Source organism: Mixophyes fleayi, chromosome 1 (genome assembly GCF_038048845.1).
Source record: "Mixophyes fleayi isolate aMixFle1 chromosome 1, aMixFle1.hap1, whole genome shotgun sequence".
NCBI lineage: Eukaryota > Metazoa > Chordata > Amphibia > Anura > Limnodynastidae > Mixophyes > Mixophyes fleayi.
Genome location: NC_134402.1, coordinates 372,888,349 through 372,915,078, shown reverse-complemented (window position 1 = coordinate 372,915,078; position 26,730 = coordinate 372,888,349). Strand labels below are relative to the sequence as shown.

General features: G+C 37.7%; 1 long non-coding RNA gene across 1 annotated transcript; it reads left to right on the top strand.

Moving 5' to 3' along the window:
* The first annotated feature begins 12,759 nt into the window (after nucleotides 1–12,759).
* On the top strand, nucleotides 12,760–26,483 carry LOC142109013 (uncharacterized). The gene is made up of 3 exons (XR_012680259.1): nucleotides 12,760–12,865; nucleotides 21,389–21,465; nucleotides 26,345–26,483. It is a non-coding gene; the product is annotated as an uncharacterized LOC142109013 (long non-coding RNA).
* Nucleotides 26,484–26,730: the final 247 nt, after the last annotated feature.

The following is a 26,730-nucleotide window of genomic DNA, read 5'->3' as shown; positions in this document are numbered from 1 at the left end:
GACTCATCAGCTGTTATCCCAAGTTACATCCGTTACTTCCGTCTGCTCTCAGCTCGTGGCCTGTTACGCCCATGTCTGGTCTTACAAAGGTTTACAAGAGCTACAGGTTTGGAGGAGCCTCTCAGTGACATGATCTAAATTCTCCCTCAGAATATGTCGCTCCAGCTATTGACTGTTAATGTTAAAGGGCTGAACACGCACCAGAAGTGCTCCATACATGACTGCACTAGAAAAGACACATGCGGACAAGAAACTCACCTCACCCAGCCGCATGAGTCATTTCAAGGAAAACTCTTCTCTGAGACGTTTTTTGCCTCACCTGCATCCAAACACAGAGGAGTGGCTATTCTTGTGCGAACATCTATACCACTGGTGGTGCGCCACTCGACTGAAGACCCAGATGGCCGATTTCTCATCTTGGTAGGCTTGCTAGGCCAACTCCCAGTCACTCTGGTCTGTTGCTATACCCCTAAGAGTGGCCAGATTCCTTTTTCCAGAGACTATTTAGTCTTGTAAATAAACATGCCGAAAGTCACTTGCTGATGGGGGGCAACTTTAATATGATTATTGATCACAATTTGGATAGATCTCCAGTGACCACAGCTTCCCCATTATCTCAAACACACTCTACCTGACTAGCCAAATATTTTGCCTTGCTACTCAAAGAACATTTTCTTTGAGATTCTTGGCGGGTGGTCAATGGCACTGACAGAGGAAAAACATTCTATTTACATCCCCATAGCGTATACACCAGAATAGATTATTTTCTAATAGACTCAGAACTCACTACCAAACTTCTTGGAGCTGGGGTCTACCCGTTCACCTGGAGAGATCACATGGGAGTATCTCTCCAACTAGATATAGCAAACCTCCCCAAATGAAGCCGGACATGGAGGCTAGACGATACCCTCTTGCTCAACCCCGCGACATGCATTGAACTGACTGAGGCACTAACTGATTTCTTGCTGTAAATGAGTCTTCTGACATATCATCATCTACGGTTTGGAAGGCACATAAGGCCACAATTCGTGGTCGTCTTATTAGTAAAGCAGCTGCTCAAAATAGAGCGTAACGGGAACAGATATCCACACTGGATACCAGGCTCATCTCCCTTCTTACCCATTATCAGGGCTCATTAGACCCATTACACCTGCAGGAACTGACAATAGTGAGGGGTCAGTTCAATGCGGTCTTTTCCAAAAAAACAACCCGTAATCTTAAGTGGACTCAACAACTTTTCTATGAAATGAGTGATAAAGCGGACTCCCTCTTGGCTGCGGCAGAGACGTACATGGAATGTGATTTCTTCTATCAAAAATCCTCAAGGACAACCAACATACAATCATGATGCAGACCTTAACTAATGCAGACTTTAACTGCCTATGGTTTTCAAGACCACTTCCTTAAAGGGGTCTCAGCCTGACAGAGGATATACATTCTATTCACATCCCCATAGCGTATACACCTGAATAGATAATTTTCTAATAGACTCAAAACTCGCTATCAAATTTCTTGGAGCTGGGATCTACCCGTTCACCTGGACAGATCACATGGGAGTATCTCTCCAACTAGATATAGCAACTGCCTGGTTTGAACTATAGTTCAACCTAATGGCCTCTATCCACGTAAACGGATGTTCTTCCCCCGCTTTTCCGATCCAGAATGGGACAGAGGTGACCCCTTTCCCCCCTTCTGTTTGCATTGGTTGTAGAACCCCTAGCCATGAAAGTACGCTTCAATCCTAATATCACCTGCATACATTTACCTTCTAACACCCACAAGATAGCACTCTATGCAACAGTATACTTCTTACCATCACCAACCCTTTAACCTCGCTCCCTAATATATTTCAAGAACTTGATACCTTTACAACATTATCAAATTTCAAAATCAACACAGCTAAAACAGACATACTGGATTTTCATATCCCCCCTAAATTGAAACAACTCTTAGAGCTGAATGTTTCTTTTCACTAGAACTGACCACATTAGGTACCTGGGTATAGTACTCACCAGAAAGGTGGAAAGTCTCTACCAAGCTAACTATTCCCCGCTCATAGTCTGTATTAAAAAAGACATGGCATCCTGGGATAAACTTATGATATCCTGGGTGGGACGGGTTACATCAGTGAAAATGAACTTGCTCCCAAGGCTACTATACCTCTCACACACCCTTCTTGTTAGAGTCCCCCAACCCTAAAAATGTTACCAACCACTGTAATGCGATTCATCTGGTCAAATAGGAGACCCAGAATCTCTGCCGACATCTTGCAACATCCCTCCACAGCGGGTGGCCTCGGTATTCCCAACCTTTGCAACTATTACTGCGCGGCATGAATAGCCCAATGTGTGCGATGACATTCCCCTCCTGGAACCGGGACCTGGGTTGATATAGAAACGGATTTACTGGGTAGCTTATGGGTTTGTTCTATTCTCTGGCTCCCAACTACACAATGCCCAGCCCCTGCCCGAACCCATCTAGTAATGGCCCTCTCCCTCTCACTTTTGTCCCAATGTAATAGATCGGCATCTCTCTCTCCCACTCCCTCGGTTTTGATACTCCATTTGTCCAATCCTGCCTTCATACCTGGACTTTCACACTCCATGTATAAAAAGTGGGCAGGTGAAGGCAAACTATTTTTGATAAATCATATCACCAAGACTCCAACATTCCTGCAATTGTCAGACTTAGCAGACCAGTTCGCGTTTACGATGGGACAGTTCCAACAATATTTGCAGATTAGGCACTACCATCACACGGTTAAAACTCAGTTGTCATCCATTTCACCCACTACATTTGAAAGTCTGTGTCTCTCTGGACCATCTTTGAAAGGTCTTATCTCCACACTGTATAATGCTCTACTTCCCATCACCAAAGATGCTAAAGACTGTTTCCAGATGCAGTGAGATATGGACTTGGGGACTACACTAGATATTTTTGAGTGGACAGCTCGCTGCTCCATAAATGTCCGCATCAAGGAAAATGCCAATAAATTACTCCATAGATGATATTATGTTCCCTTCAGATTACAAGCTATATACCCACAAACAAGTGCTGCTTGTTGAAGGAATTGTAGCCAAACCTTCATGGAACCTTCATGCATATTTGGTGGTATTGTCCCAAAATACGTCCATACTGGACAGCAGTCCTCACACTAGCTTCGGAAATCCTTGACATCCCCATACCCTCTGATCCTAAGCATGTTCTGTTACCACTGCCTCTCCCAGACCTCCCCTCTCATGCCCACAAACTCCTCCGCCATATCATTAGTGTGACCACTTGTCACATAGCTGCTTCCTGAACAATCCCACACCACCAACACTCCAAATGGTCTGTGGTCGGGTTTGGCATATCTACTTGAGGAGTGGGATGGATTTTTGTGATGTTACGGAGGAGGAAGTGGCAGGATTTGGTGAGAGACTGGATATGAGGGGTAAAGCTGAGGGCAGAGTTGAGGGTGACTCCAAGGCAGGGGGCTTGGTTGACAGGAGAGAGAGTGATGTTGTCAGCCAAGAGAAAGCCAAGAGGGAGATATTGGGAGGGACAGCAACATCAGCAGGAGGAAAGATGATGAATTAGAAATTTGTAGATACTGAGTTGAGAAAGCACTGTGACATCCCAGTAGTTACAGACAATAGATGGCTAGATACTTGGGTTAGGAATGTGGGAGAGAGGTCAGGGGAGGAAAGATAGTTTTGCCAGTCATCAGCATGGAGCTGGTATTGGAGACAAAATAATTAAGTTCACTGAGAGAGGTGGTGTAGAAAGAAGAGCAAAGGGCCAAGGACAGAGCCTTGGGGGACTTCAGTAGAAAGAGTAATAGGGGGGAGTGTTTGAATATTTTTTTCATGTAAGTGCATTACCAAAGGGAAAGATCACGGTGAAGCTGTAAGTTTGGGTGCATCATTCTCCATGTTTCAAATATCTACTTAAAAAAATAATTACCTTTAAGGATATTTTATCACTTACCTTTACTCATTCACTTGAATGGTGTATTTATTAATTTAACATACTACACATTATATTGCCGTGTTGTTTGCTTTCTGTTTGAGACAGAAACATTTGGAGTATACTTGGTTGAAGAGGAAAAGATGGAGATACGAAATATGGACCCAAGCAAAAAAGAAACAAACATTTAAGTATTCTCATTTGCATTTTATAATGGCAGCGCTAAGGGCTCTTTTATCTAGTTTTTACATATAACATATTCCATTTAAATTGTTAATTGTCTAGTGGGCCCATTATCTGAATTCTAGGAATGGGCTACACATCCCCTCCCACTCAATAACCCTTATATACTGAACTGATAACTCAATTGTGTATTGCCATTGTCTTCATTTTCCACAACATACTATGTTCCCAGTTGGGAACAAAGAATGGACCCAGCAATTGAATCTCTGTTTTCCATGGACCCTTCAAGCAGCTGACCAAGGTGGTTAAAAACAGACTGTCATGGAGAGAGGGAGTCTACAATGAGCAAAGACTAGGGATTAAGGTTCCTGTCTGGCATTATTGAGAGATACCAAGTAGACTCATTCACCTACTACACCTGATGAACAACTTGCTGAGGGCAGATATCCAAAGAGCTCTCACCAAAAATGGAGAAACTCTAGTACCTAGCAATGTAGGTCAGTGAGATGAACAGTATAAGAAAACACCCAGGAATCTGTGTGTACCCCAGAGTATTCCCGCTTGGTTCATTTGACAGATTTTGGAGCTTTGGAATGGGGCTAAACACGCAAAACCAATTAGATGTCAGAATATGTGTTTAACTATATGGTGCATGATGTGATCTGCTGTCTAGTGTATTTACTTGTTCCTTTTACTGTAAACCTTTTTTGGAGGTTACAATAAATGTTATTATTGATAGCCAATCACAATGTAAGCTTAAATTCCCACCACAAATAAATATCCAATCACCTACATTCTAGCACTAATAAGAGGGTTAAAATGAGGTGCTCACTCAGGTTGGCACTAACTATTGGTACTGGTCCTTAGCAGTCAATACTTCTTGGTATCATCACAAAGTGTGAATGCAATATTCCATCTATATTATTTTTAGAAATTAACAGGACCAACCTATGTGTGACTTTTTACTGATTCCATTGGAAGCTCAAGCCCACCAAAGCATAACTACTGCATTAACTGTCTGTCTTCAGAGGTAGGCTATGTACCCAATGGTGTTTGAAATGCATTTTTTAATATCAAAAGGCCAAAACAATGCATAGAAAAGTGCTTTGTGGTTATGCATGCCTTTGATATTTGTTTACAGATGAATGCATGTTAAGTTTTGCAATGCAAGTTATTAACATTAAAACACTCAAAAGTAGAGTCTCATTTGGCACAATGTTTTTTTCACATTTGTTTACAAACATATATTTTAGTGCCTGCGAGTATGTAACATTACTAATCTAGGAATGGTTGACTTAACTAACACATCTTAATATCAAACATAACCACATCAAAGGTATTTATGTTTCCTCCAACAATTGAATTGAATCACACACTTTTTTTGTACTTTTAAAGTTCAGTTGAAACTTGACTCTATTGCGTTACTTGGTAACTGTTTTAAACAGACATCTGAGTTTAATAAAACAATCCAGAGATCTAAATTTCAGAAATTGTGTTGCCGTTATGACATACTGTATATGTTTCACCACTGAAATTACATTCAGCTGCATAGAAAAAAAAGATCCTGCAAACCTATTAATCTTGAGTGTTAGCCAGGGTGTGTCAAGTTACATTTCCCATGTCACTTAATCTTTTACTTGGACTGTCTCTCTTTATCAGCAAAGTTGGAGAGACTATTAAAACTCTATTTTATTTAACTTTCCTTGCTTCTGGAAACCTGAAACATATCCCTAATCTGTTTTGAGCATGTGTTGTTTTTCATAGGGTGGTGACATAGCAATAAATTTGCCAAAAAGGAAAATAAGAGCACACAAATTTCAAACTGACTAATGTTTGGTGAATGTTTATACATGTAGGGTATATTTACATGGGTGATAGCCCCATGTTGCCCCATCCATCTAGCATTGAAAAGAACATAAAGAAGGTCCTAAAGAGCTTAAATTAAGTATAGCAAGCATCACTGAGTTGTATTAATGTTATACACACGAATGTACAGAGCAACACAGGATTAAATATATACAGTAGAATACTATGAATAATAGCCAGAAAGAAATAGTTAAACAATGTATCTTGAATGTCCTTAGTTGTATGCTCCTTATAGGGATCAATGATCACTTCTTCGATCTCCCATCTAACATGTTTCATGCTTAGCACAATGCTAGCTGAAGGAACAAAGTTCGTATACATAGGACAACAAGGGGGTGAAAATATGTGTAACTAAGCCCCAGTTGTGGTCGCATACCATCATACACTGCAATTTATCACCCACAGTAGTAGCCAAATATAGTAATGTATCCAAAAATCATTTGTAAAAATGTGTGCAAGTTAGATTAGATTTTCTTTAACTTTAGTGCAATTTGCTTGGCCACATTTGGAGCTATAGGAAATAAATCCATGTATTTGGAAAATGAAAATAATTAGTTAAATAATGAATTGAATTAGTATCTTTACCTTTTGGGTTATCATCAAAGAAGCTTTTATATGTCTGTTCTCTTTTAATGGCATTAAATTATCAGCACTGCACAACCCTAAAGTTCTCATAGTGAAATCCTTTGGCAGCAATTTAATGCTATAAAATTAGATTTATTGAACTAGATATTAAATGTTAAATAAACATCAATTGATATTTAAAACCACAGTTATTGAGTTTTAACAAGCTCCTTAAAGGTAAATGAAATAGCCAAATAATTCATTTGCAATCTCAAAAGCATTGGAAGGTATAATTTATGTCTAGCTGACACAGTAACCATGGTGTTGGCAATACAATTAATACAAGCTACAAAGGTTAGTTAACAGACTTATCATGAAATAGATTATATGTTAGCAATTGTTACACTCTTATTAAATAAACACAAGGTAGCAGTGAAAAATTAAATGTCAAATTTAAATTATTTGCAGTGTCTACTCATAACACATTTCTATATTTATAACAGTGACCTGAAATAACATGTTTACAAATCAAGGGCTATAGAATTATTAGAATAATAGAATAAAATAAGGGATATCATTTATTTAATTTATTTTGTGAAAGTAGCCTGAAGGAAGTATCATGAAAATGCTCCGAAAAAACTAATTTCCCTGAAAATGGTCATAAATTAAAAAACATATGAACTAAAATGGGATGGGATTTTCACTTAGATTGAGTGTATTTATGTTTTTTTAAAATCATATGCATTTTCCTTTTTTTCCTACCAAGTAGACCAAGCTAATTCAGCCCATGACTAGTGCATATTGGATTGAGTCAAATGATGCCTCTTGAACATTTTTGGAGTGCCTTCTTAGTACATGGACTGAATTTAGTGGGACTTTCTGCCCTTGGTAGATTGCCATACATCTGTAGTTTTCTCCATTTGAATATACACTGTAGTACTTTGGAACTGTTGACATAAGAAGGCTTTGATTGTGGATACATGGCAATCAGCAATCCTGAAACTTCTACTTACACTGGCATACTATGTTTACAGTCATCTGTATGGTTAAGACCACACTAGACCAAATTCCTCATCTTTATAAATTTGGCTCATTAAAGCTTATCTCTAATAATTTACTATTTATTTGTTCCTGTTTTAGTGCCCTTAATGTATACTGTAAGATATTATGTGATGATACAGTTTTTTCGTCCCAGGAAATTACAATTATAATGGCCTTTGAAAATATATTTTCATTGTTTTTGTTTGTTTGTTAGATTATGTCATTTAAAGTATTGATTGCATTTAAATGTTTTTCCGATACACAGCTGTCTTAATATGACTTGCCCTTCGGAGGGGTTCACTCTTTATTTTCTTTTATCACTGTACATTACATGAATTTTACTTGTATAGATTATTGCGCCCAGTAAGAACCTGCCTTTGAAATATGTTAGAATAGAACTGAGCAATCTGCATCCTACAACATAGATATACCCTTCTGGTTTGTTATATCAGCAAACATTTTTCACAAGAGTGAAAGTCATTAACTATATTCTAACTACATTTAGCTACCTGGCAAGTCCTAATTAAAATGTGCACAATGCAGAGATCAAGTAAGTGCATCAACCTTTAATAACTAGTGTTGGGTCTGAGCAATAAATAATGTCCACTTAAATAGCAATGTCATGCTGAAAAGTATTCTATTTGTTGCTTTTTATTAAAGTAATTATGTCTCTAATTAGAATACAGTTTGAGTATACAGCGCAAATGATTGGTCAAAATTTTAGTTTGAGATGAGAAATTTGGCTTTAGCTACCTGGTGATTGTTAGACCATTGCCCTTTTTGGGTACCACTGTTAAGAGTGAACACAAGAAAGAGGAGGCATTCTAAATATCCATTACAAAGAGACAGTAGCATGACGGCCAATATATCTTTCAATGTTTTGTAATAGAAATATGGATACAAACAAGGAAATAAAAACCATTAGATTTGGAGAGCCTGATTCATCTTCAGACTTGAGGGTAAATGTATCAAGCTGAGAGTTTTCCAGGGGGTTTGAAAAACCAATCAGATTCTAGCTATCATTTATTGAGTACATTCTACAAAATGATAGCTAGAATCTGATTAGTTGCTATAGGCAACATCTCCACTTTTCAAACCCGCCTGTAAACTCTCAGCTTGATACATTTACCCCTTGGTCCCTTTGCATGTTGTATCTTGAGTGAAATTACTCTTCATATGCGCCAGAACAGAACTTATGGCAGTCAATGCAATTATATGTAATCCATGTCCAAATGCAAATGACATTTTCAACCGCCTACGACTTGAAGGGCAGAACGGGGGTGGGAGGGGGTGGATGTATGTAGGAAATGTACAGTAAGGGCGTGCCAAGGTGGAGCATACGATTCAAGTTAAGGGCATCTCTTAGGTGTATTTTAGCCGTGTCACTTGCACCAGCTGCAGTGTAAGTGCTGATTAATAGTGATGACTACACATACGTATGGCAGAACATGTGTTTGCAAGTCAGAGAAATTATAAAAATGCATTTAATGTACAATTTGCATTGAGAACATCCTGATTTAAGTATTTTTTACGTAAAATGTATTAATTTTTCTTTTTAAACATATATTTTTATTAATGATTATAGTATTAAGAGTTGCTAATTTATTTTATAAAATAGGCTTTTGTGCAGACGTTCTGATGGGACTTTAAATTGCACATATGCATGTGCCTATCCTGCACTGTGTTCTGTTTGTCTAAATAGGGAAAGTAACATATAGCAAGTTATGTGCATTTTTTTTAAACACAAGTTATGTTCACATTGCGTTCGAAGATGAGTCAGCCCTTGAGTGTATAAAATAACCCACAAAATAAAGGATATAAATAAAAAATAAAGGATAATACTCAACAGCATACTTAAAATAAAGAGCAGGACAACTTTTCAGCTCAAATATTCCTAAATTCCCACCATGCAAAAATATTTTGGAAAAGTCTGGAACTGGCTTATTAAAACTCAATTGATCTCACTTCATACAGTAACACTGGATTTTTATTGCAATCTCATATTTTAGTGCTGGTCAACACATTGCGAGCTGGAAATCCTACTTACATTATAAAATGTTTAATGGGAAACTATCTTTATTTCATTTTTTCCAGTTTAATTACATTTCAACTGTAAGGGGGCAAATAGACCAATTCTATGCCTATCTCTTCCTATGATAACACCATATAGTATGAAATCCCATCCACTGCCTATTTTGTGTTCCATTGTTTTAATATGTCGTATTTTCCCCTCTGTACGGCATGACAGAAAACTGTGCTACCTTACAAAGCAATAATGAAAATATTAATATTAATAATCATAATAATAACTGGCATCTCTCCCAGACTCTTTCTCTCTTAGCAATCTGCATCATTCTCTGAGTCCATTCCTTTTTCTGAATCAAACAGTTAGCAGGGAAAAATAGTCCTAACAAATCATTTCAGCAAACTTACCTGCAAACCTTGCTCATTTTTTTTTGGAATCAGGGTACTTTTGTATGTATTATTTTTCTCAAAAAGAACTCAAATCATGTATGTACATTTTCTACACACTTTTAACCCCTTCAGTACTGAGGCGTTTCTCACCTCTGTGCTGAGCACACTTGGGCACACCACATATGTATTTAATGTTTTCTGATCAAAAATGACTAAAAAGCACTAAAAAAACAGGGAACTTCCCTTATTCAAACAAGGGACATTTTTCTAAGTGCCAGGGATAGGGAGATAGAGGAACCTCACAGTCTCCCTTTAATTTCCCATAGATTTTTCAGTGACTGTGCGCATGCACGTCTCTAATGAAGGAAAGCTTTCTTTCCTCTGGCAGAATCAGAAAACCACAGATGACTTCTTAGCCCCTTAAATGCAGAGGACGAATGGGACTTGTCCTTGGCACTTTAGGGGGGTCATAGAGAAGACGAGTCCCACTCGTCCTTAGCTCTCATGGGGTTAATATAAGGTATAATATTTTTTCACCAAATATTTTGCAAAAACTTTTTAAATCTCTTTCAACTTTGTTTAGGATAATTGGTGAACAACATTTTCTTTTATAGACCATTCCAGTTACATGGCTCTAAAATCTGCTGGTGTTTTGCTTCACCAATTATCCCTTAATAAGGGCAACTGACATGACACTGACATAACATACTTTACAACCCTAATGTTGATGATTTGCTGATATATAACGAGTTGCTTCTCCTTCAGAGAAAATACTTTGCTTTTAGAGAAAAATGCCAGATTTAAGGAGTTTTAAATCAATAATAACTGCTCTCTCTCTTGTCTCAGATGCTTCTCATACAGTTATAAACTCCATTTTATCAGTTTCAGTTGTGCATTGCAGTTGTTTCCTTATAAAGCTAAAACTTTGTTTCTGTCTTGTTATTGTATTTCTTGAACACAGCTGCAACGCTGTAAATTAAGCTGCCAACTGCCAGAGATAATTGCAATCACTCATTCTTTAGAGTTTGCTTCCTCTAAGCTTGTGCAGGTACGGTACGTGAAGAAAGTGGATTGTTCTTTTAGAAGGTCAACATTACATATTCATTTTTTTAATAATAGATGATGTTTCACATCTCAGCTTACATTAATTGCTCTCAGGAGCTGAGAAATGCCTGAGCAAGCACACTTTTAATTTGAGTACTCTAAATGCTAACCTGCTATTCTATATGATGCTTAAAATGATGTAGGAAGTCAGAAGTATATATATATATATATATATATATATATATATATATATATATATATATATATATATATATATTATATACATATATATATATATATATATATATATAAATAAATATGTATATATATATATATATATATATATATATATATATATATATTTGAATTGCTGGGGGCTGGCTGTAATTTTGATAGGTTTAAATTCATTTTAACGCTCATATAATATGCTTTTCAATGCTATTTAATAAAATGTAAACACATATTAGGTGATAATTTAATATGTCTTCGAATTTTACTAAATAGTGTTAAAAAGCATCTAAAATTAGGAAACTATGGCTCCTACTTCTCCCATGTCTCACACGTATATATATATATATATATATATATATATATATATATATATATATATATTTATATATATATATACATATATATATCATATATGCACATACACACATGGTACATATAGATGTTTTGCAATCTGTGTGGATCAACATCTTGTTTGGATTTACTATAATGGCAAGCATTGTTTGTGAAGAGTCAGTAGCGACATTAAATAGAGATATATAAAAAGAAAAATGTAGAGGAAGAACATTTAAAACTTCAAAGACAGCTTTATATACAATCTGTTGTTGCTACAGAGACTAAACCTTAAGTAAATATACATGCATATTTGTCAGTCAAACGTTACGTCTCATGTTACTTATGTAAGCTGTTTAAAAAGTACTTTAAGTGAACATTATAATCTCGGAGCATATTTAGTTAAACTAATCATTTAGGTGACCGTGTGGCCAAACAGAGTTTTACATGGATTATACTTACTGTTTTCTATAAATGAATACCAACAACCCCTCAAGAAAAAGTCATCTAAAGTACTTAATTCAGGGAAGGCGATTTTATGGTTACAAAACTACATATATAAAATTGACAAAAAAAGACATACAAAATACAATTCGTAAGAACAAGAACATGCTATTTACATGAATAGAAGATAAGTAAACTTTAACAAAAATATATGTGATGGCCTGTATTTCAGTAAGCTAAATGAAAAAAAATGAAATGGCTTGAAATAATTGGGGTGTTTAATTGTAAATAAAATCTCCAAAATGTAGTCTGTTTCATCATTCAAAGAAAGCAGCCATTGCTTAGAATAGTTGTGCATCTCTATTTTGCAATAATGCAAAGTCAGATTTGTGAACTTAGTTACCAAGTCTTTAAGTGTCACAGACCGGAGACTGGATAGGAGCACAGTGGCAGGGAGGAAGGAAGGCCACAAAGATAGATGGTAAGAATTGACAAATGTAGCCGGGTTCGGTACACAGAGTGGCAAAAAGGTCCAAGCGTTAGTAGATGAATGGAAGCAGGAAGAGCAACAGGACCAGGAGCTAGATCACAGGCAAGGAGCACAATAATCAGGCACTGGAAACAGGAACTGGCCAGGCATTTATAGGAAGTCAGGGGGTGGAGCTAAGGCATGCTGGAACATCAGGAGATCACTGGGACTGATCTGGAACACAGATTGAAGGCAAGGAACAGTCCAGCAGCCAGAATAGCTCAATCAGTAGAGCAGCAGTCTGCAGAGGTTTCGAATCCTGACATTAAGGTAACAGAAGTGCTCCAAACAAGCTGGAGATTGTGTTTATACACATGAGTAGGGGTAGGGATATCACAGCAAACTAATATTCTGTGATTGGAACTTTGAGTTTTTTGCCCATTTAGGACTGTGTCTGCATGATGTTACTTAAGAGTTTTTCACAAAACACAATAGGGTTATGAATTACATCAAACAAACATATTTGCACCATTTGGTAAATTGTAAACTGTTCTTAAGTTATTTATAGCAATAATAAAGAAAAATCCTAAAAATTGATATCTGATAAACAAATTTACACATTAATGGCAGAGATTTCTACATTGCCTTCCATTGATTTCAATTTTTACCATTGACAATTGATAATGATGATTGGTTTCTTCCTGCAAAACCACTCTTTTGTTGTAGAACAACTCAACTGATTCATACAGAAGACTAAACTTCTCCCCAATAACCCATATTTAACAGTTTGAAATAATTTTTCTTCCAGGATATGCTTGCACTTTGCTCCATCCACCCTTTGCTCAATGTTTTCAAGACTCAGTGGAGGTCCTACCCATGGACACAGCACATAACTCCTCTGTATTAGTCCTTTTAGCACATTATGTGTTAATTAATGTGTCCCTCAGGATGTTTTTAACTAGTTAAAACTTTTTTTTAAAAAGATATACTTCAACTTCCTTAGCAGCGTTTTACAATATAATTTCACCTAAATTAATTTCCAGAAAGATAAAACAATGCAATTAGTAAAAGTTGCACAATAAATAAGTTAAGCTCATTGTAAGGTTATTAATCCCTTTCTCCTGATCTTTCACCATCTGTGTTGTCTCGCGTTACTGACTGTCTTTCTGCCATTTCATCTTGGATGTCTTCTTGCCAACTCAAACTCAATCTTTCAAAAACTGAATGAATAATATTCCCACCCAAAAACAGAAGCTTCCTGCCTGACATTTCTATTTCTGTTGATAACATGACCATAAATCCCACCCCGCAAGCTCGTTGCCTAGGTGTAATCCTTGATTCACAACTGTCATATATTCCCCACATCAACTCTATATCTAAATCATGTTACATACACCTAAAGAACATTTCCAGAATACGCACATATCTGACACAAGACACCGCAAAAACATTAATTCATGCACTCATCATCTCCCGCATCCACTATTGCAATTCCCTCCTTACTGGTCTTCCCAAAGTCAGACTTGAACCCCTACAATCTATTTTGCACGCAGCAGCTAGATTGATTTTCCTTACTAACCGTTATTCCTCTGCTGAGCCACTCTGTCAGTCTCTACATTGGCTGCCTGTATATCAACGAATCCAATATAAAATTCTTCTACTAACATACAAGGCCATCAACAAAATTGCACCGACATACATCTCCTCACTTGTCTCAAAATATCTCCCTACTCGACACCTCCGTTCTGCACAAGATCTACGTCTCTCCTCCACTCTCATCACATCCTCCCATTCTCGGTTACAGGATTTTTTCCGGGCTGCACCAAATTTGTGGAATTCCCTCCCACGCACAATAAGACTTTCCTCTAGTCTTCAAACCTACAAGCGTTCACTGAAAACCCACCTCTTCAGACAAGGTTATGATATTCTTCAACCACCATCTTAATTTCCCTAGATTACCCTATTACCATCCTCTACACTACTATCGCAAGACAACAACCCTCTGACCAACATTGCAACACACACAGCCCACTCAATACTTTTACCTTTGCATTCTAGCTGGTCCATTGTGCAATATGATGTAGCACATGCCCTTGTGTTTCTAACTCCCATTGTCCTATAGATTGTAAGCTTGCGAGCAGGGTTCTCTTACCTCTCTCTCTGTATGTATTACCCAGTATTGTTTTATCAGTGTTTGTTCCCAATTGTTAAGCGCTACGGAATTTGCTGGCGCTATATAAATAAATGTTGATGATGATGATGATGATGATTATAAGGTTATTAATCCCTTTAAGTTATGTTTTTTGATTCAAAAGAATTGACTAAATTTGGAATTTGATAGGTATTTTATGTTAATTTTAATTTATCCAAATTTGGATCTCTAAAACATAGTTTTGACCCCTATTTGAATTCCCTTTAGACAGTAAGAGTGAATATTGTATTATTGTATTAATGACTCTATCAATCTGTATAAATTCATTATATTTGACATTGCTTGGTTTCAAAGGGTATTCCATGATGAAAAGTTGATATAATTCTGTGTGTCTGTCTGTGTCTGTTGGTCTGTGTGTGTGTTTGGGAAATTAGACTGTAAGCCCCAATGGGGCAGGGACTGATGTGAGTGAGTTCTCTGTACAGCGCTGCGGAATTAGTGGCGCTATATAAATAAATGGTGATGATGATAATTCCATAAAAATAAGGCAATGCATGCCCTTCTATAAGTGGACTTATAGGACTCCTCCCTCCCCCTTCCCCGCCCTCTCTAGCTGTGCATTGAGCGTACTGAGTTGCTGTGTTTACTGTACTGTGCTGTCTCCCATTGTATTGTGATTTTGTTTGTCTCTGTACGGCGCTGCGGATGCCTTGTAGCGCCTTATAAATAAATATTAATAATAATAATAATGACTAAGAGCAAGGATTGCATCATTGGGCCGGTATCATTATTATTATATTATTATATTATTATTATTATTATTATTATTATTATTATTATGTTTGAGAATTAGCCTTCCTTAATGATAGGTCTAAAGGTAAATCTTGGAAATCTTGGTGTATGTTCTAATGTAGCACTTGGGTTAATGTTGTTACAAATTTGTAAGAATTTGAATAGATCTATTCTGTTAGGATTACAGCTAGAATAAGCAACACACTTCAAAGAGGAGCTTTGCAACAAGTGACCCCTTGCAGTTTCTTTTCCTAGAGGAATGTATGATCAAATAATAGCAGTGATTTATTAAGTAACTACTAGCAATAAAAACAAAAGAAACAATTAAGTGATTAAATAGTATATATTTTGCTACAAACAGTGATCACAGTCAAGGAGACCCATTATCTCATTTCATTTCGGACCCCTGAGAAGTATTCTGGACACCAATCAATTCAATTCAGTATGGTCCCAGTGTGAGGCTGCTATTTCTTTGTTTATGTCATTCTTATATAGATGTTATCTGAACAATGGCTCCCTTGATGGTACACATATAAGGTAATAATAGAAATGTACATATGATTCGCTTAGCACAGCGGGCCTGAGTCATTAAGGAGAGAAAAGCATAAGGAGTAAGTTTGCACCTGGGCAAAACCATGTTGCTTTGGAGTGGGAGATAGATTTTAAATGTGGGGAGAGATTTATAGTTGGGATAGGACATGTCCTAGATCAACTTTAACTTTCAGTGTAAATATTGTTCAGTATTTAGCTTATGTGCAAAATAATAAACTAATTTGCGATGGTAGTCTTAAATGCGGAACTGAAAACCCCGACAGCACATACAACGACATCATGACAGCGATGTTGTCATCCCCGACACACTCCTCAGACCAACTGCTTCAAAGCCAGACTTGGATTACGTTGAATAAAGATGGCGGGCGCCTACAGTGACATCACTTTTAAGCCCGACTGTATTCTTGTTGCTCTTAAGGTGGTAATAAAAGAAGCCCACAGCTGTACAATGTGCTTTGAAAAGGCTTGTACATTGTACAGCCGTGTTCTCCTTAAATTACCACCTTAACAGAAACAAGAATACAGTCGGGTTTAAAAGTGACGTCACTGTTGGTGCAGTCGGTCTGAAGAGTGTGTCAGGGATAACACCATCGCCGCCATGATGTCGTGGTATGTGCTATCGGGCTTTTCACTGTCCCTTATACGTACCCAACCCCTAATTTGTACCCCTTGCATTGTACCATGGTTTGTCCTAGAGAATAATTACTCCTTTAACGACTGGGGCACAGCATGGTAACATCATTGAAGCAGAAAAAATAGTTTATATTATACATTGAAGGCATATAGCCACATAAAACAAAAATTTCCGTTTAACCCTGACAATCCACTCTTGATTTTTATTTGGACTATTTACCATTATGAAAATACGAGGAGCAATTGTGATCCCACTGTTTTAAATGGCAACATCTCTGCAGTTTTGATACAACATTTAAAAAGAACACAACATATAAGTTTAATCATAATCCAGAGTACAAATGCTACCGCTATAATATATAAAATATTATGTAACATTCCTCCTAACCATCTTTTCCATCAAATGAGCCAATTGAAAGGATTTAATCAGCTCAACCAACTACCATTTCGATCTTGTTCAGGATGATTAAATTGCTCTTTAAATTCTTCTTTTAATTGTTTAACTTTGCATACATGTCCTGCAATTAAATCAGTAACATTATTAGCTATATAACTACAGCAGAAAGGAATTACTATTTGACATAAACCCCCTTGTGCCGCTGTTAGCTAGTTCAATACAAAACTATGCTGGTTTCACATTATATTTGTACTGGGTAGTCTTTCATTACTACACTTTTTTGCTTTCTACCATGGAAGAGCTTTCCAGTCATCTACATATAAAGACACTTTGGTATTATTAAAGTGATTTGATGTCAAATTCATTGGTCATGTCCAATTCTCATATTCAGATAACGACAATTGATCCTAAGTTACAGGTGTACCTATGTAAGGTAAAGTTCCTGCAGATATTGATGAATGTGTGCAGATCCAACAACCGGTTAAATTGGTATCTTACATGAACCGATGATGCATGCAAGGAAATGGATTATCTCACTCTAGGTCTAATTGTCTCAGGTCCCTTGTCCTTCTTATCACAGTATCATTCTTGGGATTATTCATGGAAGTATCTGAAATCAGTTTAACAATTAAAAATATTAAAGCAATAAGAACAGGTAGCCCATAGCTTCTTGTCAGGCTTGGGTCTGAACAAGCTGGCCCGGCGCTCCCATTAGGCAACCTTAGGCAGTTGCCTAGGGTGCCGGGACCTGCAGGGCGCCGCTGACTAGATTTTGTAATCTAGTCAGCGGTGTTTGGGACATAGTACAGCGGCGGAATGGCGCCTGCTGTTTCCTTTTTTTTTTTTTATGGATGCCCCCGTCCGCGCAGCACTCCCACATGACCACTGACATCAGTCAGTGATCATGTGATATCAGTCTTCTTCGGCGGCGTCTTCCAGGTCCAGAGAAATGCTGTCCCCACCCCCGTGTTCTCACACTGTCTGTCACTGACAGACAGTGTGAATAAAGTTATTTCCCAGAGTCCCCTCCCCTCCCAGCATGCACCGCTCCGCTCCACCCCCCTCCTCTGTGTTTTTGGAAGCCGAGGAACATTTTTGGCAGCCAGTGGAGAGAACAGAAGAAGTGTGAAGAGCCCCCTGCATCTGCTGACAAGAGAAAAAAATAAGTAAATAGAATATTATTATTTTTTTTTCATTTATTTATTTTTATTTGATTGTCAAAGTGTTCCTGTGGCGCGGGGGGGCGCCGATTTTTTTTTTTGGGGGGGGCGCCGATTTTGAGAAAGTGTCTAGGGCGCCATGGACCCTAGCACCGGCCCTGTGAACAAGGCATTGTAATGATTCATCTTTTGTGTTCTATCCTTCTCTGGGATACAACCTAGAAGCAGGAAGATATGCAGGGTTAGTTTCACCATCAATCAAAACATACTGGGCCTGATTCATTAAGGAAAGTAAAGTAAAAAAAGGAGTAACTTTGCACTTTGGCACAACCATGTTACATTGGAGGGAGAGGTACATTTCAAATGTGGGCATAGAATTATAGTTGGGGTAGGGCATGTCCTAGATCAGCTTTACATTTCAGTGTAAAAATAAAACTATCAAGTATTTGTGTGCTACATGACAGAACAGCCAGTATTTAACTTATGTGGAAAATAATAAAGTAATTTGCACCCCTTGCATTGTAACATGGTTTTATCCAGCAGCAAAAATGTATTATTTTTTTGCTTTACGTTCCTTAATGAATCAGGCCCAATATGTCTGTCTTAGCTCTGCAGTAACAAATTCCCCCCTTTCTATGTTTTGTCAGAAGGCAATATCCAAACTTTTGCACCTGGTTCCTCATAATCCTGTGTAATTATGTACATGGTATCTGAGATGATAACCACTGTTCCCACCTTATCTCCTTTTTCTAATACACAGTAATCATGGAAAAAGAGCTGTACAAATTATTCTCCTAATTCATCCTGTTGCAGTCTATCTGCCCAGGTACAGTGGCCCCCAGTACTACTAGGGGAAGAAAATACATTGCTTCTCCATATTTACACACTAAAACACCAGTAGACACTCTTAATTCATCTTCTTCATATGCTCTTTGCTCATAAATCTGTCTATGATACAATGTCACACTTTCTCTGATAAACACTGTAAAATTATACTTATGTGCTTTAAGTTGGTGTTTGGCACAGTAATGTGTTTACATGTAGAAGCCTAGATGCAGGGGGCGGTAACACATGCTGGAAGGGAGCCCAGGCACCAATTCCACATTCATTTATACTGTGCACATTATCCCTACAGACTCTATGTATGCTTAGCGTTCTTTTCCAAAATTGTTCTTCTAACAAGCTATTCATCCTTTCTGTTAACCCTGCTGCTTGAGGATAATAGGATATGTGCTACACCCAGTACACATGTCTTTCTTTGGCACACTATCTAATTATAAAACCAGTGAAATGGGATCTAGGTATAGACTGTAGGCTTCAATGGGTCAGGGACTGATGTGCATGACAAATATTCCCTGTAAAGAATTGGTGGTGCTATGTAAGTAAATGGTGATTGTATACCCCTAAAGTAACGTGTCAAACCTATTCTTATTTTTTAACTACATATTTAAAGTTGCATCAAAGGAAGGAGAGAAGTCTATTGTTAATCAAGCCCACTTGGACAAATGGATTGTGTACGAAATCTCAACAGTAGAAATACCAACGAAAATAATACAGACACGAAAATGTGTCTGTTTTTAATTTCAGAAGGTGTGCTATAATGTATGCAAATGTCCTTCAACAGCTTTAGGGGTATATTTACTTCGGATTTAAAAAAGTGGAGATGTTGCCTATAGAAAATAATCAGATTCTAGCTGTCATTTTGCAGAATGTACTAAATAAATGACATCAAGAATCTGATTGGTTGCTATAGGCAACATCTCCACTTTTCAAACCCACAGTTTAGCAGATCTAGCCTGTAGAGCGGCATCTTTATTGCCATGGGAGTGGTTAATCCCAGCAGTACACCAGAGTAGATATCTACTGCTGTACATCAATATTGAACTTTGCCTTTTCGTGTAGGTAGAGGTCCTATGAAGTCCACCTGCCATACTTGTACAACTTGTTTTTCCTCTGGCAATAGACCCCAAATCTCTAGTCAAAACTTTTGTGATTCAGTTGTTGACAGGTTTCACACTTTTGGTCAATGTCTCTAGCCATGATTTGAGTGAGAGGGATACCTTTTATTTTTAGTCCAGTCATAAGTTCCTTCAGTTTCTCTGTACCCTGACTGGGCATGAGCCCACTCTCCAAAATTATATAACTTAGTCTCATTCATTGTAGATTGTTCAACAGCATTTACGTGCACCAGGGTGTCTGTGATATCATTGTGCTCAAGCCCTGTATGAGCATTTACATGGCTTATGCCAACTGTTCGCTTGATACATTTTTTCCATATATTAGTCCATAATTAAGTTTCCCCCAGATTGGCTTGCTGTTGACTCTTCACTCATCTTGCTTCCAGGTAGTCATTCAGGTAGTTATACCCTTGAATACTGCCCAACTGTATTGATGACAATAGGACCATCTGTTTCTTCAAAGCATACGGTAACTACTTTTAGTTCTGCATATTGACTTGAATCACCTTCTCCACTCTTATGTAGTATCATTTGTTGTATGGGTTGATATGCTGAAGCTGTCCAGCTTCCACCATTTTGTGTTGAAGTTGTTGAACCATCAGTAAATCATATCAAATGCCTCTGTTGTTCAATCAAGGAGGAGTAGGGCTTGGGGCTACTGTTACAAGTCTAAACCTCCAATCTGTAAAGGGGGTAACTCCTGCTCTGCAGCTTCAAATGTAATCATGCCAGTCAGTTGTGCACTAATAGTAAAGGGTTATTATGAGGATAATTCCACATAAAACGAGCATTTCTGTTTAACCCTTACATTTCCTAAGACACATGTAGGTTTAGCTAAAAGCTATTTTAGGGCTTCTCTTATACATAGAGGGATCAAGGCAAATGACTCTTTGGCCCTTTTATTAAACATTTTGACATAACTAATTTGAAAGTATTCTTTCCGTTACACAAAAAACTTTCATTGCTTCTGCCAGCTAAATTTTCAATGTATTCTCCATTTATGGTAGGGTTTAACTTGCATATTTGAGTACTTTCATTGAAAGAATCAGTGTAAAATGATGAGTTATCTACAGCCAAGGAAAGGTTGATTATGATGGACAGGTTTCATTTTGATTGAATATTTTAGGAGTATTTTTATTCTCATTTTGCACTGTGACTGTACTCACATAATTCTTTATTAAATGCCATTCTTTATTGTCCTTTTTGTAGGACTCAGAAAAAGTAGGACGCATCAATTAATGAAATCAGAAGCAGTGATAAGAAAGAGGCTAGAAGCTTTTTCTAAGGTATTGTCCCTGCTGTCTATGCAATGTATTAGTGTTTCTATTAAACTAAATGCAATAAAAACAGCCAATGTTGGTGATGAATACATCTGAAATTAAAAGACCTGATTCCCAGCTCCAAAATAATACACATTTCTAGTCACTCCTGCCCTGCACTTACACATGTATAAAATAAAATTTAATTAAGACAGGAAAAAAGTTGTAAGTATGATCTTCTTTACATAGAAATGTGTGCTTGACAACACAATCTGCATCAGTGTGGTAGGGACCCCACATCACTACTCTGTGCCTTTGAGGAATCCTGATCCATCCACTAAGTCACAGTCTGTGGCTTCTTGCTTGCCAATATTCCCCTCCACCCATCATAACATTGTAAATGTTACATGCTGTCATTTACATGCAGTCATTTACATGCAGTCATTTACTCAATTATATGAGGGGACAAGCCACTGCCTCCCACAAGATATTTCTTATCTCCTGAAATACACAGTGCAAATGTGAGCATTCCAATGATCTCATTGGCTTCAGGTTGTTCTATCCTTGGCCACTTAAAATTTGGGGACACATTAATTCAGTCTCACCCTAGTAAAGTGCAATGTATATTTATTATAGATTTACTGGGTTGTAATTGCTCAACAGTTTAAGTATATAAAATATTAGAATTTGCTGTAAAAAAACAACAAAAATGACAAAATGCAATTCTAAAAATTACCAGGTCACTATGCTGTTGCCTAAGATTGAGAATGGGGCTGGCTTCTTGTGTCATTGCCTAACAATGTCCCTGTTAGGTTCTCTACAGATATATGGTAAATTGTGCCTGATTCAGAGTGGAACATTAAGCATAACCGTAACTTGCAATTGAAATGCAAGCAATTGTATACATATGTATGCTGCATGTATGCTGCATGTAAGTAGCAGATATGTCCACTTGACAACAGAAATAGCCCTCATATGTTTATTTTAAATGTTACAAATGCTACACTATTGCTATGAAGCATCATTTAAACTTAAATAACCTTGATAATACAGAAGGAATAACTTCCCTAAAAAGAAAGAAAAAATCATCTCTGCTACAACGTGTTCAGCATATTCCTAGACTATAGCTGAGCGACTAATTTCACACATTCTTTCCTTTGCCCAAGCCTGTCGCTTCCAACTATGCAACATCGCCCGCATATGTCCCTTCCTCTCTCAGGATGCCACCAAAACCATCATCCACACACTCATCATCTCCCGCCTGGATTATTGCAACCTTCTCCTCACTGGCCTCCCCCACTCCCATCTCTCCCCTCTCCGCTCTATACTCAACGCGGCTGCAAGACTCATCTTCCTCTCATGCCGCTCCTCCTCTGCCTCGCCCTACACTGGCTTCCCTTCCCCTATAGAATCCTCTTCAAGCTCCTCACCACCACTTACAAGACTCTCTCCCAGTCTACTGCCCCCTACATCTTTAACCTCCTCTCCATACACACTCCTGCTCACTCCCTGCGCTCAGCCAATGATCGCCGCCTCTTCTCCTCTATTATCTCTTCTTCCCACTCCAGAATCCAAGACTTTTCCTGTGCAGCCTCCCTTCACTGGAACGACCTCCCTCGTTCCGTCCGTCTCTCTCTCCTACTTTGTGCTGCTTCAAACGTGCACTGAATACTCAACTCTTCCGCAAAGCCTACCAACCATCCACTTAACCACCTCATCTCCTCCACTCGCTCTCCCTTCTCTCTTCTGGCTCCCCTTGTGCCTGTTTCTGTCTACCCTCCTTTAGGATGTAAGCTCACATGAGCAGGGCCCTCTTACCTCCTGTCTCCTCACCTGTTCTTCTGCTCCATGCTTATTGCAGCAACCTGCCTGGAGTTTCCTAAATTATTGGTATTTTTGTTTATTGTTATGTACTGTTTCACCCTGTATAGTCTACTGTTTGTACTGTGTAGGGCGCTGCGGAAATCTTGTGGCGCCTAAGAAATAAATGACAATAATAATAATAATAATAATAATAATAATAATAATAATAATGGCTGGCAAATTTTAGCCCATGGGGCAAAACTCGTTGCAGCAGCCTATTAGGAACATTCCAAGCCCAGTCATCCCCTGCCATATGATATTGCTCAAATATGGAATATACAGAGCGCAGGCTTATTTCTTATGTGGTTTTGTTTAAAAACATTGCCTTATGTTGTCTTAGCAGCTGTCCATCAAAGCCTATTTAAGGCTCATTTGGGTGTGGCTCACAAGCCAGCCCTTGCTAGATGTAAACCCCTACACCTAGGAGGTGAGTGCATCTGATTTAATTGCATTTTAATGGTGTTTAAAGCATATAGGTCAGTGTAGGACCTGCATATAATGGGGTACCCTTGACGCTGGTATGCAGGTTTAAATGTTTTAATCAAAATATGAACCAATACCTCATGTTTTCATATTGCTAGTTACACATAGATATGCAGTATCAAGGATACGCACTGACAACAACTGTCATTTTGTTTTGTATACATATTTGGTCTTTTATATTGCCATGCAGCTATATTGCCATGCCATGCAGTATATCCCATTTATAATATGGGATATACTGAGCACGGGCTTAGAGCCATGGCGCTGGTACCATATATAATATGGGATATACCGAGTGCAGGCTAATTTCTTCTCTGATATTACTCAAACACGTCCTTAGTTTACAGTACATATGTTAGAAAACCTCTTCCCTCCCCTGTCAGGCATATGGAGTTGTAAGTGCCAAAAAGTCACAGGTCTGAATAGCTGCAGTTGCATATACTCACTTTCTGAGCATGCGTACGTCTCACTCTGAATCAGGTCCTTGGATTGCAGTATATTGTGGTTTTATGTTTTATGAACTGTAAAATGGTGTGGTTACGGTAGCATATAGTCACCCCAATTTGATTTGAGTGCGCTGGACATTTGAAGTGATTTCGAGTATTACAGAATGCAGAGCCCAAGAAAGCAAAGCTATTAAACATAGTAATTAACAAGTAAAAAGGGCTATTTCAACATCACAGAAATGTGACAGTAAATTGTACCCACTCTGTAACAAAAAATATATTATTTGAATATCAGTTATCTTTTTAATGTTTTTATTATCCTGATCTTGGTGATTACTTTAGTCCCACCTCCCGTCACACAATAGAAAAAACATCATTTTAATACTGATTCCTTTTTTTCAATTGACCAATAATGTAGTTTTATATCTGATCCAAATCTGGGTTTCAGAATCTGCTCTAATTCCTCCTTACTTGTGATACATCTATTTCCAATAAAATGCTCATTTTAAGGATATTGCTATAACACATCTTTTCTTGTTTATGCTATACGGTCCTGTTTACTGTTAATATTAAGTCCTGAAAAATACCCAGAGAAATAAATAGCATACACAATAGCTGATCTTGTGTGAATTTGCTAAAATACATTACATCATATAATGCAGAGGCAGATAACAAACAAGCTGCTATACCATGCATATGCATGAACTGGAATCATCTAGACACACTACATTTCAGTATGCTGTCATGCCCGCTGAGATGCAAACGAGGAGGAAAGAACAATGCACGTTTTCAGCATCATAAAACAATCCAGCAGGGAGCCTGTTCAGAGCTATTCCAAGCTCTTTGCTTTTACTGCATTTGCTCATTTAGCAGACTAGTTAGAACTCATGTACAGCATGTTTCTGCAATGATGTTGTAAGGCTTTTCTTAGAATTTGTTGATGTGAGAAAATGTGTCCATGCCCAATCATGCTATGGGGAAAACTGTAATGTGATGCTCTTGCACTAAACCAGAAAACTGACTGCCCCTGACAGATGGGAAGACGAAAAAAAAAAGTCAATATGATGTCTGAGGCAGTCCAGACTCTGCACTACAGAATAAATTACATGATTCGTTGAAAGCTCGGGCTTCACACAAACATATACAAAATTGGAAAGATAAAAGCCTGCCTTGGCTTCAGATGATATTTACAGCTTGATGGATTTACTAGCAGCCGAAATACAGTTGCACTGTATTGAATTATTGGCCTCTGTTTAGTTGTGTGTCTGTCGTGGCTTGAGTGTCCATTTAGGCGTAAGTGAGCTGGGCTCCAGCCAATTCTATCTGGGTACTTAGTAAGATGAGAGCTAATGGCAACCAGCTTGAATAACAAAGATCTTAAGGACAGTTGGAGATTCAACAAAAAGAATATTATTTGCTTATAAATTTTAATGACACAGTAAATATTCATGAGAACCAGTATGTGAATAATTTCTGAACTGTTCCTGCTTTCTATTTTTTAATAATAAAATAAAAAAATTAAAAAGCGTTCTCCTCTTTAACATTTCATCATTTCTTGCCAATCAGAATCGGGTTCGTTCTTTGTGATCGTTCTTTGCTACTGACACATTGTTTTGACCTCTGTATACCCTTCAAAACTACTGAACTGCTGATAATGAGGTGTGTCGTTTATTGTTAAAGGGATGGAGACATTTACAGCAGCCTTAATTTAAGGGGATTTCTGAATGTAGACAATTGTACTTCTTTTCAATGCCAACTGTACAAATATTAGATCATTGCCCAAGCCATTATACTAGCTTAACCTAATGTCTTAACTCCATCATTAGCCTTACTACTAGAAATGATAGCACAAATTGTAATGTAGGTATGGTAACATATTTATAAAGCTTGGGAATCAGGGTATTCTGGATAAGGGTTTCTTTCCCTGTAATTTGGACCTGCACCTTATTTAAAATATATTAAATGACAATACGAATTTACCACAGCTTTTGCCTTTCCTGCCATTAAATTGTTTAACAGAGACCGCAGGGAGAAATTATCAGTAATTATTTGTGTTATCAATGAACAGCAGCAAATATTTACTTTTTTTATATTTAGTTGAACTTTCTGAATAGCGGAATACCAGATAACAGATCCTATACCTGAACCTAAACATGAGGACGCACTGACGTCAGACACTACTGCCGGACACCTGTGCATTCGGAAGAACCTTCTGTCAGTGTTTTGCTAGGATCGGATATGTGCACAGTCGCTGATCAGGTAAGTCTGTGTATATTCTTGTTGTTTTATTCTCAAATCGGTTTTCTTTTGTAGGTGTCCTCAGTGTCGGATTTATCAGCATCGGCGAAGAGATTACCACCAATTAACACACACCGTCTACCCATTTATGAAAATAATCATCATCATCATTTATTTATATAATAAAATAAAAGACTCTTCCTGCACATTATTATATAATGGTAAAAGTATCATTCTTTATTGGGGTATGTGGCCTACATGT